Source organism: Myxine glutinosa, chromosome 1 (assembly GCF_964187855.1).
Source record: "Myxine glutinosa chromosome 1, kmMyxGlut1.1, whole genome shotgun sequence".
NCBI classification, from domain to species: Eukaryota; Metazoa; Chordata; class Myxini; order Myxiniformes; family Myxinidae; genus Myxine; species Myxine glutinosa.
Window position 1 is genome coordinate 311857460 of NC_136261.1, and position 12515 is coordinate 311869974.

The following is a 12515-nucleotide window of genomic DNA, read 5'->3' on the forward strand; positions in this document are numbered from 1 at the left end:
TCCCGGGCCGAGCACCTCCTCCACCTCCGAACACTGTTCGGGCGCCTCAGCGAGCACGGCCTCATCGTCAACCCGGCCAAATGCCACTTCGGCACGACGGCCGTTGATTTTTTGGGCCACCACATCACCAAGAACGGGGCCGTGCCGCTGCCAACCAAGGTCGAGGCCATCACCACGTTCCCGCGTCCCCGCAACATAAAGGCCCTGCAGGAATTCCTGGGAATGGTGAATTTTTATCACCGCTTCGTGCCCCGCGATGCTCAACTCATGCGGCCCCTCTACGAAGCCCTCCGGGGCAAGCCGGCCAAGCACGACATCGCCTGGTCCGCAGCAATGGACGCGGCCTTCCAAAGCTCAAAGCGGGCCCTCGCCGACGCAACACTGCTTGCTCACCCGGTGCTCAACGCTCCCATCGCCCTCACCACGGATGCCTCCGACTATGCGGTGGGCGCCGTACATGAGCAATGGGTGAACGGGGTTTGGCAGCCACTCGCTTTTTTCAGCCGGCAGCTCCGGCCGAACGAGCTCAAATACAGCACGTTTGACCGTGAGCTCCTCGGTCTACACCTGGCCGTCCGCCATTTCCGCCACCTCCTGGAGGCCCGACCTTTCACGGCGTTCGTCGACCACAAGCCGTTGGTTTACGCAATGGCCAAGGTCACGGAGCCGTGGTCGGCCCGCCAACAGCGCCACCTCTCCGCCGTGTCGGAGTTTACCACGGACACCCGGCACGTCGCCGGCAAAAACAACGCCGTGGCCGACTGTCTTTCTCGGGCCAGCGCGAACGCGGTCCACCTGGGCGTGGACTTCGTGCTTATGGCGGCGGACCAAACCACCGACACCATGGTGCAAGCCCTCCGGGCGGCGGACACGGGCCTCCGCCTGGCCGACATCCCCTTCGCGGACACTGTCCTGCTCTGCGACGTCTCCCAACGCCAGCCTCGCCCCATCGTGCCCGTCACCTGGCAACGCCGCATCTTCGCCTCCCTCCACGGCCTTTCCCACCCGGGCCAGAAAGCTTCCCAGAAGCTGGTGTCAGCGCGATTCGTCTGGCACGGCCTTCGTCGGGACGTCCGCGATTGGACCAGCACCTGCACAGCCTGCCAACGGGCCAAGGTCCACCGACACACCCAGGCCCCGCTGGCACCTTTCACCGTGCCCGAACGACGTTTCGACCACATCAACGTGGGTCTGGTGGGCCCCCTCCCCCCGTCACGGGGGTTAACACACCTGCTCACCATGGTGGACAGGACCACCAGGTGGCCGGAGGCCGTTCCCCTCGTCTCCACCACCACCGCCGACGTGGCGCAGGCTTTCATCGCCACCTGGGTCGCCCGCTTCGGCGCACCGGCGGACATCTCATCAGACCGCGGACCACAGTTCACCTCCGAGCTGTGGGGCACGGTCGCCCGCAACCTGGGGGTCAAGCTCCACCGTACTACGGCCTACCACCCCCAAGCAAACGGGTTGTGCGAGCGATTCCACCGCTCCATGAAGGCCGCGCTCATGGCCGGCCTTCAAGACGGCGGTTGGGCCGACCGGCTGCCGTGGGTCCTTTTGGGCCTCCGCACGGCCCCCAAGGAGGACCTCCAGGCATCCACCGCCGAGCGGCCCGCCAACGCATCGGTGCATCTACGGCCAGGCGCTACGCGTCCCGGGCGAATTCGTGCCCGACGCTACCAGTCCCTGGTCCGCAGCTCACCAGCGCTCGGACCTCCAGGAGGCCGCCCGACGGTTTGCCCCCGTGCCAACATCCCACCACGGTGACCCCCAGTCCTACGTCCCCCCAGCACTTCACACAGCGGAGTATGTTTTTGTGTGTCACGACGCACATCGGGGGCCACTCCGGCCGCCGTACGACGGGCCCTTCCGGGTCCTGCGACGGGACGACAAGTCGTTCGTCATCGACATCGGCGGCAGGTCGGACCGGATTGCGGTGGACTGCCTCAAGCCGGCGCACGTGGACGTCGACCAACCACCACGGGTGGCCCTTCCGCCGCGGCGAGGCCGCCCCCCGTCCACGGTGCCCCACACTCGACCGCCCACCACCACACCGGACCCCCCCCCCCCCCCCCCACGACCCGCCAGGGGTCGCTTCGGCCGGGTCATCAGGACCCCCCTCAAATTGACCCTGCCGGTGCAAGTTGATTCTGGGGGGACGTGTGTAGCGGCTACCGCTGGGTTTTCACAATCGCCTTGCACCTATCAAGGACGCGGAGCGATCACCATGCCGGGCTCGTCCAGGACGCCCGGGCAGGCTCGCCCTCAACTTGCCAGGCCGCAGCCAGGACGCTCGGCCACGCCCCCTCTCGCCTTTGCTGGGCAAACGCTCCGGGATAATGTGTGTATATATATTGCTGCCCGATAAACGGGCTTTTCAGAGTACCTGAGTGTTTTGTTTGAATAAAGCAACTCGGACGAATTCCAGCTTTTTGTCGCGTCCATTCTTCTGATCGACGTGGGAGCCCGAGCTCCTTCAAGACAATGGTTTTCATTTACGTTTGTTTGTTGCTTTTCTATAATCCTGAGCACTATTTTGAGGCCTTTATTGGATTCCTTGACCCAGAAAATATAGGATTAGCATATTTAATTAGGTTTCTGTGTTGACTAGAAGCCGAGATCGCGCAAAATATGTATTTTATGGCGGCCATTTTGAAAATCCAAAATCTGTGTCTGTGCAAATGACAACATTGATTTTCGGATTCTCCATGCTCTGACGATTCCAAAAATGTACAGTTTTGCTAATCTCCCAAATTTTGAACGAAATTATATTTGTTAACATCGTGAACCTGACTATAAATTAAGGTGGAAAAAGGACCATCTGGCAAACCCTCCGATCTACTTTCTTAACAATCCTCTTGAAGTTAATGAAAAACTCAAACGTTTGGGTCTCACTATCAACCATCATCTTTCTTGGGCAAACTACACTTCTACGTTGGCCTCCAAAGAATTGCCAACTGGGCATCCTCCATCATGCGAAGTGCCTTCATCTACAGCTTGAGGAAGTACTGCTCTCTCCTCTTGGCTGGCGCCTTTGCCTCACACCTTGCTCACCTTGACGCTGTGGAAACCAAGGCCTTCAAGATCATTGGAATCTCCTGCAATGAAGTTGCGTCGATGAGCTTATCACTTTCACATTGCAGACAGGTCGGTGTTCTGTCTTCTTTCTCCTCTTTTCTGGTCTTGCATTCCCTGCTCCTTCTATGCTCTATCCCCCATCCTTCCCGTCCTTCCCCAGGGTCCAGCAAGGCACATGCTTTCCACAGCAACTCCCTTCTAGTGAAAATGTAGAACCACTGCTCACCTCCATTCATTTGTTCCTCTTTTTTCCCACCTGTGGAACCAACGTCCTCATTCTCTTCAATTTCAGTCTTCCCTCCAGGTCTTTAAGCCAACTGTTCACCATCATCTCAGATCATCCCACATCCAAAACCATGATATTTTCCACCCCCGTTAACTCTCCCCAATTCCATTTCTTTGCAAATTTCCAGTTTTTTCTTCCTAGGATTTTGCGGCTGTATCCATCTTTTCCACCCCATGTGTTCTCCCCTAGTCGTCCGTCAGGTGGAGGGGTCCATCGGTACCAACTGGGTGGACAAGGTTCATTGGTATAATTTGATAGCTCTGTGTGTCAGGATACCATTTATGCCTGGTAGCAGTTTCAAATGAGTAGCTTTCATTTCAAAATTTGTTGTTCAAATAAACCTCTATCAGTTCAATGTATAGTACAAACGTCCTTGTAAGTCATTTACACTCCAAAGATTCTGGTCATATATGTGATGACTGAATATAATATGCATATAAATAAGGTACCAAATGAAAGCTTTCACCCTGCTGGTACCTCCAAATGGTTTATTTTATTTTATTCCTAAAACACTAAAAACTACAACAGCACTCAGTAGCGAGCATACCTCCGCCTGGTTGGCCATATCACTCAATAGTGAAGAATCACTTCAATAATTCTCATATCCGAATCCATATTCAGATCTTCACCAAAAACGAATCTCTTTGTCCTTGTCAGACACCAAACCGGTCCACCAAGTTTCGTCCAAATATATCCACAACTTTTTGAGATATCCTGCTATGTATCGTTTTTGGCCCTATATCCCAAGGTGAAGAATCACTTAAAAGATTTTAGTAACCGGATCCGAATCCGGATCTTCACCAAAATCTAATCATTTCGTCCTAGTCACATACGCTACATCTCTGCTAAATTTCGTCCGAATCCATGCACAACTTTTTGAGATATTTTGTTCACAAACAAACAAACAAGAAGACGTCATGCAGAGCACGATACTTACAAAATCCCCCCCCCCCCCCAAGAAAAAAAATTCCATTGTTACAGCAAATTTTCCATTTCATGAAGATTAAAATTGATAATCTTGATCAAAGCTCGGGTCAGTAGGAAGAAAAGTGACGATTTTTCAGATGAAAAAATGATGATTTTGGAAGGTTGACCTTGAGTTGACCTTTGACCTTTTGACCTCAAAAATAGTTAGTTTCCCTATTTAGTGAGTCAATGTGCAAATGTTGTTCAATTTTCAAGTCAATCGGATGAAAATTGAGGATTTTTGAAACTTGGCCTATGTTGACCTTTTGGCCTATGTTGACCTCAAGAATACTTGGTGGTTGAATTCAGTGACCAGATATGCAAGTCCTCTTCAAATTTCAAGTCAATCGGATGAAAATTGAGAATTTTAGAAATTTAGCAAAGTTGGTGACCTTTGGCCTATGTTGACCTTTTGACCTTTTGACCCCAAAAACAATAGGCTTCTTGCTTTTGACCAACTCTACCATTTAATGAAGTTTCGTGAAGATCGGTTGAAAATTGTGACCTGTAGGCCGGTGACAAACAAACAAACAGACAGAACCACAAACGCAACCGACCAATATACGTGAAAAATCTTCGATTTTGCAAATAACAAACAAACGGACAGACAGGGGTGAAAACATCACCCCCATCCACCTTTGGTGGCGGAGGTAATAAAATATACATTTCTCACCAGTATATACGAGTATTCTCGTATTTTCCTTGCAGGATTACTGACTTCCTTATTGTTTCTTGACACTTCAGAAATTGCTGTGATTATTTCTAATGCCATTTTATTTATTTTAGGTCAATTCAAAAATGGACAGCACGGAAACGGTTTTGCATTATTCACACGACTGGTGAGGATCCACATACTGGTCCACTTCACCAAGGATCTGTAATCCTGGAATTCCATCCGAAGAGCTAGTGATGGCACAGACAAGACAGCTTGACATGTGAGAGGTTCTGAAGCATCCCTTGGGTCCACTTCCAAGGTCCCGAGCCACTGCAGATGGCAGACCAAGGAAAACCAACTAATCGGCTCTCGCCAAGGAACTCAGGAAAAACATCTCACCAGTGGAATTCAAATAACCAAAGTCGGTGTGTCTCATTGATGGAATGGCACTTGTGCACAGGACAAAAAGTGAGTACAAGACGTTTGGTGACATCGCCTCTCTCATACTCTCAAAGGCTGTGAACGAAGCTTCTCAGTCTTCTCGTATTGATATTGTCTTTGATACGTACAGAGAGAATTCCATCAAAGAAGTGGAAAGAGAAGCCAGACAATCAAACACTGGATCTATACAGTTGAAGAACATCACAGCAAAGCAGACAGTAGTCCAGTGGAAGAAATTTCTCTCAGCAACTCCAAACAAAACCAGTCTCGTTGAATTTCTTGTACAAGAGTGGAAGCAGCCAAAATACACAGAACAACTAAGAGGAAAGGTTCTCTGTATAACCTCTGGAGAGAACTGCTTCAAAATCACACACGAAGGAAGTGTTCTGGTCCCAGAGCTCTGCTCTTCACAAGAAGAGGCAGATACGTGACTCATTTTACATGCGGCACATGAAGCAGTTCAAGGCTTCCAGTCCATTGTACTCGTAGCTGATGACACTGATGTGTTTCTGCTCCTACTGGCATTTACGGAAGACATCAGTGCAACACTGTATCTGAAATTTGGATCCGAGGCAAAGTCACATTACATGGACATAAAAAAAATCGCATCTGTGCTAGTCTCTCTACAAAGTTGTCTGGTTAGACAGTTCACCAGCTCCAGAAGCTGTAATATAACTCATTTCTTGTGACTGTTCCAGGTCATGCCGACGGCCTGGGTGCACCTGCTTGATGGATAACTTCAGGTGCTCCGAGCCCTGCAAACTAAAGACATGTGACAACCAGCCGTCTGAGGAGGGAGAGGACACGGTTGTGCAGGATGATGCTGATGATGTTGATGAACTTGAAGATCTTTATTAATTATTCTTCTGCAATTGATGATGCTAATGATTTCCATGATTATGTTCATTTATTTTGATAAAATTAATTCATTTATTTTGATGAAAATTTCGAGTTATTTTCATTTTGATGATGATGATGATTACAGTGTAATGTACACTACCGGTCAAAAGTTTTAGAACACCTCAATTTTTCCAGTTTTTATTTAAATTTACGCAGTTTAATGTCTCAATACAACATGCATTTTAAGGCCATTTTCCCTGCGAGAGCGGGGGTTAGCCTTGCGGTCCCCATGACAATCTTCTCCATCTTGCCCTATTTTCTGCATCTCTCCTTGTTAACCCCCTTGCTCGCATTTCTTCTTCCACCAACTTTAGCCAAGTCTTTCTCGGTCTTCCCCGTCCTCTACTTCCTTCTACATGCATTTCCATCACTCTTCTCAACCAGTCACTTTCATCCTTCCTCAACACATGACCAAACTTCTTCCTTACGTTTTGCCCTGTTCAAGTGACTCGTGGTCGTCGCTCTAGGCTTCCTCTCCCCATTGGCATTTTAGTGAATGTAAGATTGTTCTTCACAGTTCTGTTTAAATATGTTTAAACTATCCCCTTCAGTGTTTTATTCAGTGGTTTATTACAACACGCTGTTTTTCTTCTTATTTAAAAGGCTCCTTTCAATTTCCTCTTCAACTCATTCCATTTCAAAAAAATATTCAATCTCTTATGATTCCAAATCACTCCATGCTCTAAATTCTCATTCATTCCATCCCTCCTCCATCGTTCTTAAACGAATCGCGAACTTGAAAATCACAACAAACCCAATTTGTTATAAATGTTCATCTTTCATTAATCATCCACTTTCTAAACTCCCCCCTTGCCCCTCCCGTCCGAATCTCCACACTTGCCCCTCCCCTCCGAATCTCCCCACTTGCCCCTCCCCTCCTAAACTCCCACTTTGCCCCTCCCCGCCTAAACGCCCACCTTGCCCCTCCCCTCCTAAACTCCCCCCTTGCCCCTCCCCTCCAAATGTTCCCCCTTGCCCCTCCCCTTCAAATCTCCCCCCTTGCCCCTCCCCTCCTAAACTCCCCCCTTTCCCCTCCCCTCCTAAACTCCTCCCTTGCCCTTCCCCTCCTAAACTCCCCCCTTGCCCCTCCCATTCAAAACTCTCCCTCAACCCCTCCCCTTCAAATCTCCCCCCCAACCATCCCTCCCAAATTCTCCCTCCTCCCACCTCCTTCTCAAAGCTGCCTCCTCCCCACTTCGTCTCCCTTCTATGTCATACCTCCACCTCCCCCAACCTTCTACTTTCCTCTGCCCCCCCTCAAACAAACCCTCACTGTGCCTCATCCCATCACCATCAAACCTTTCGTCCTCCTCATCCTTCCCTTTCTTGTAACTCTTCTGTAATCTCTGACACACTATCAACTGCTCTTCCTACATCCCCCTCTCACCCTTCATCTGACCCTACCCCTCCCCTCCCCTGTCCTGCACCCGATGCTCCCCCTCTCTCCTCACTAACGGTATGGACCTCAAACATCCGGGGCCTTCGCTCAAACCTGATTGATCTCTCCATTCAGGTTGCTTCTGACAATCCAGAATTGATCTGCTTAACAGAAACTTTCCTCCTTCAAGATGTCTCTGATTCCTTAATATCTCTTCCTGGTTACTCCCTCCTCCGGTACGATAGACCTGAGCCTCGTCCTGGTGGTGGGGTGGCTATCTTTATCAAAAACTCTCTTCCTCACTCTCCCTGCACTGCCCTCTCTCCACCCCACCCACAGGAGTACCTCTGGCTACGGCTTCCTCTTCGCTCCCACCTTTGGTTCATATGTGTTCTGTACCGTCCTCCAAACAGTGATGACTCCATTTACATTTCGCTGTCGGACAACATGGACCAACTTCTATCAACTCATCCAAACTCTCTCTTCCTCATATGTGGCGACTTCAACTGTCATCATGCTAGCTGGCTGGGTGTGGGTTCATCTCTCACCAGCCATGGCACCTCAGCAAAGGACTTCTGTGACTCATTGGGACTGACACAATCTGTCAATTTCCCGACCCGGATCTCAGTCAATGGAGTATCTTCTCTTCTGGACTTGGTTATGACTAACTTCCCTGCAAATGTCTGCTGCTCTTCTTCTGCTCCAATCGGTTCTTCTGATCATGTGCTTGTTAAAGTGGACTGGAATGGATCATGTGCTTGTTAAAGTCACTGGCCATTCTCAGAGAGCCTCCTCAGCGCCGACGAGTCTGGCATTTCACTCAGGCCGACTGGCATGGTCTGCAAGCAGCCATCAATCAACTGGACTGGTCTCCCATCTCTAATGCCTCTGACATCAATTCTTCCTGGGAATTCTTCCAAAGCAAACTGCTCTCTCTCATGCACAGATTTATCCCATCTCGTCTTCAGTTGTCTTACCCTTCCTCCCGTCCATGGTACACTGAATCTTGTGGTGAGGCAGTTGCCCTGAAACAACTTGCCTTTGCGTCTTGGAAGGCAAATCCAACTGAAGGCAATCTCAGTTCCTTCCACCAAGCTCGGAACAAGTGTGTGTCTACCCTCAGGAGTGCCAGGAAGCACTATCTCTCCACACTCAAGATTGAACTCTCAAACCTGTCTCCTTCCTCCAAATCCTGGTGGCGTCTGGTCAAATCCGTTTCTGGTGTTTGTTCCCCCTCCATCCCCTCCCTTACCTCAAATGGCTACACAGTTGACACTGCACGTGACAAAGCCGAATGCAACAACTCTGTGTTTGCCTCAAAATCTTGTGTCCCAAACCCATCTCTCTCTGTTCCCACCTTTCCCAGTCGAACCCAACTGCTCCTGGACTCTGTGTCCTTCTCTCCTGACAAGGTGGAGAAGTTTTTTTTAATCAAACCTCGACTCTGATTCTGCAACTGGACCAGACGGCATCAGCCCACGGGTCCTTAAATCCTGCTCTTCCGCTCTATCTCACCCTCTCTCTGTTCTTTTCGCCCTCTCTTTTGCTCAAGGTCATCTGCCAGCATCTTGGAAATCAGCAAACATTACCGCTTTACACAAAAAGGTGCAAAAACAGATCCTTGCAACTACAGACCAATCAGCCTGCTCCCAATTATCAGCAAAGTCATGGAATCCATCATTGCTTCGGATATCAAATCCTTCCTCTTCTCCAATGGCTTGATCTCTGATCATGAATTTGGATTCACACCAGGTCATTCTACTCTGGACATGTTGCTCCTGCTGTCTCAACAATGGATGGAGGTCGTCAATGCCAAACAGGAAATCAGAGCTGTCTCACTTGACATATCACGTGCCTTCGATATGGTCTGGCACCCCGCTCTGCTCACCAAACTCACCTCCTATGGTATTCATGGAAATCTCCACTCATCGCTTGCGGACTTCCTCTCTGGTCGTAGGCAACGTGTGGCCCTGAATGGATTTCTCTCATCTCCCCTTCCTGTTCTGGCTGGAGTTCCCCAAGGTAGTGTTCTGGGCCCTGTGCTATTTCTGGTCTTCATCAATGATCTCTCCGACTCTCTGGAAAATCCTCTCTATCTCTTTGCTCATGACTCCACTATCTGCCGCTCCATTCCTCATCCCTCAGATCGGCAGTCTGCAGCCTCCTCACTCTCTGCAGACCTGGACAAAATAACAGACTGGTCAAACAAGTGGACCATGTCTTTCAATCCTGACAAATCTCACACTCTTGCAATGTCAATCTGAAAGGACCGACTGGAAAACCCTCCCATCTACTTTCTCAACAATCCTCTCCAAGAAATTCTGTCGCTCAAGCTTTTGGGTCTCACTATTTGCCATGATCTTTCTTGGGAAAACCACATTTCCAAGCTGGCCTCCAAAGCCAGTTGCTCACTGGGCATCCTCCGTCGTGCGAAGTCCTTCCTTGGCACACCTGAGCTCCTCACCACATACAAGGCGTTCATCTGCAGCTAAATCGCTAACACACTCCCACCCGCAACCTCCGCTCTGCTGGTACCAACCTCCTGACCCCCCCCCCCCCATCCGGACCAAATTTAGATCCTGGGGGGACAGGGCCTTCTCCATCGCTGCTCCCACCCTCTGGAACTCGCTACCTCACACCATCAGAGACTCCTCCTCACTCACCACATTAAAAACATCACTCAAGACCCACCTGTTCAACACTGCATTCAACATTTAACCCACAGCATCTAACCCCTGACTATCTCCTCTCCTTCTCCCTCCTTTGTGTTTTGAATATTTCCCTATTGATTCTTCTTTTTTTGCAATTGTTTTTATGTTTTGCTATGCATTATGTTTTGCACTCTGTCAAAGCGTCTTTGGGCTTCCTGAAAAGCGCTATATAAAATAAATGCATTATTATTATTATTATTAAATGGAATACTGTTCCCCCCTCTGGGCTGGTGCTCCTGCCTCACACCTAGCTCGGCTTCACGCTGTTGAGGCCAAAGCTTTCAGAATCATTGGAATCTCCCGCGATGAAGTCAACTCCGAGGGCCTTTCACTCACTCACCGCAGGCAGGTTGGTGGTCTTTCTGTCTTCTACCGACTCCTCTCTGGCCTTGCTCCCCCAGCTCTCTCTGTGCTCTGTCCCCCCAATATTCCTTCCGGTCGCACAAGATCTGCCAGCAACCCTCTGATGGTTAATCTGCCAAAATCTAGGCTCTCTGCTCACCTTCACACTTTCATTCCCCTTTTCTGCCGCCTCTGGAACAAACTCCCTCACTCTCTTCAATCCCACTCCACCCTCCAGGTCTTTAAAACAGCTGTTCACCACCATCTCTTATCTTCCCCCATCCAAAACCTTGATCTTTTCTACCCCCGGTAATTCACCCCAGAGTCCTTGCAGTGTTCATATGTTTTATACCGCTCCCACCTCCCCCCAAGTCCTCCCGATGTCCCTGCTCTCAAATGTTGTGTTTGTGTCCTTCCCCCTCTCTTCCCATCTTGTCTGCCGCTCCCCTTGTTTTTTGTGTTTTGTGTGTCGGTTTGACCTTTTGTGTGATTAATGTTAGCTCTTTCACGAGCCTCGATCTTGTATACAAAAAAAAAACAAAAAAAAAAACAACTTGTTCCTCTTCACAGCATCAATCACAGGCTCTATTCCCATCATCTTTCGCAATTCATCATTTGTCTTCCTCTCTCTCAGCGACACTCCGCACATCCACCGAACCATTCGCATTTCCACTCTTTCCAGCCTTCGTTGCTGCTCTACGTTCATTACCCATGTCTCGCTCCCATAAATCATAACACTTCTCACACATGCAGCATACACCTTTCCCTTCAGCTTCAACGACACTCCCCTCCTCATCAGCACGCCACTCAGTTCCCGAAACTTCTTCCATGCACATCTCACTCTAGCAACCGTTGCCGAGTCTGATGCACCTTCTCCATTCAGCATGTCTCCGAGGTAGCAAAATGTTTTCACACCTTCCAGCTTCACGCCGTCTCCAAGATCCAACTCAACATTTCCTCCTTCTGCAGCTCCCTCTGTGCACACCTTACATTTGAATGTAGCTGCCACACTGGTTAATGACCCTCTCAGACAACTACATTTTTGATGAACCCACTCAGCGCACATTGTACTTTGAATGGAGTTCACTCCGACACCCTTCCTACACACAGCACAGGACTACTTCCCAGTTCTTTCCACCTCACCACATGCTTTACCACTTGCCATCACCTTCGACTATCCTATATTCACCTTCAGACCTTTTGTCTCCATACATTCCTTCCACTTGTTCATCTTTTCCTTCTGTCCATCCATACTTTCCGCAATCAACACCAGATCATCTGCACACAACAACTCCCACGGTGAACCCTCCCACGGTGAACCCTCATTTTGTTTAACAAAATTTAATTTAAATTTTTGACTCAGCAAAGTAGCCACCTTTTGCAGATATAACCACCGAACACACCCGTGGCATTCTTTCTACAATGGAATTCAAATATTGTTTGGGAAGTTCTTCCCAACACTTGCAAAAATTCCAACAAATGTGTTGCACTTGTAGGTTGCTTTGCTTTCACTCTTCTGTCCAGTTTATCCGAAACCAGCTCGATGGGGTTTAAGTCTGGAGACTGTGCTGGCCATTCCACGATTTGAAGCCTACCGTCTTGTTCTTTTCCTCAAAGGTAGTTTTGACATAGCCTGGAGGTATGTTTAGGGTCATTATCTTGCTGTAGGATGAACCCCTGACCAACTAGGCGTATACGAGAGGGTATTGCATGGCGCTGCAAAACGCTGTGGTCGCCCTTTTGGTTCAGGGTGCAAGT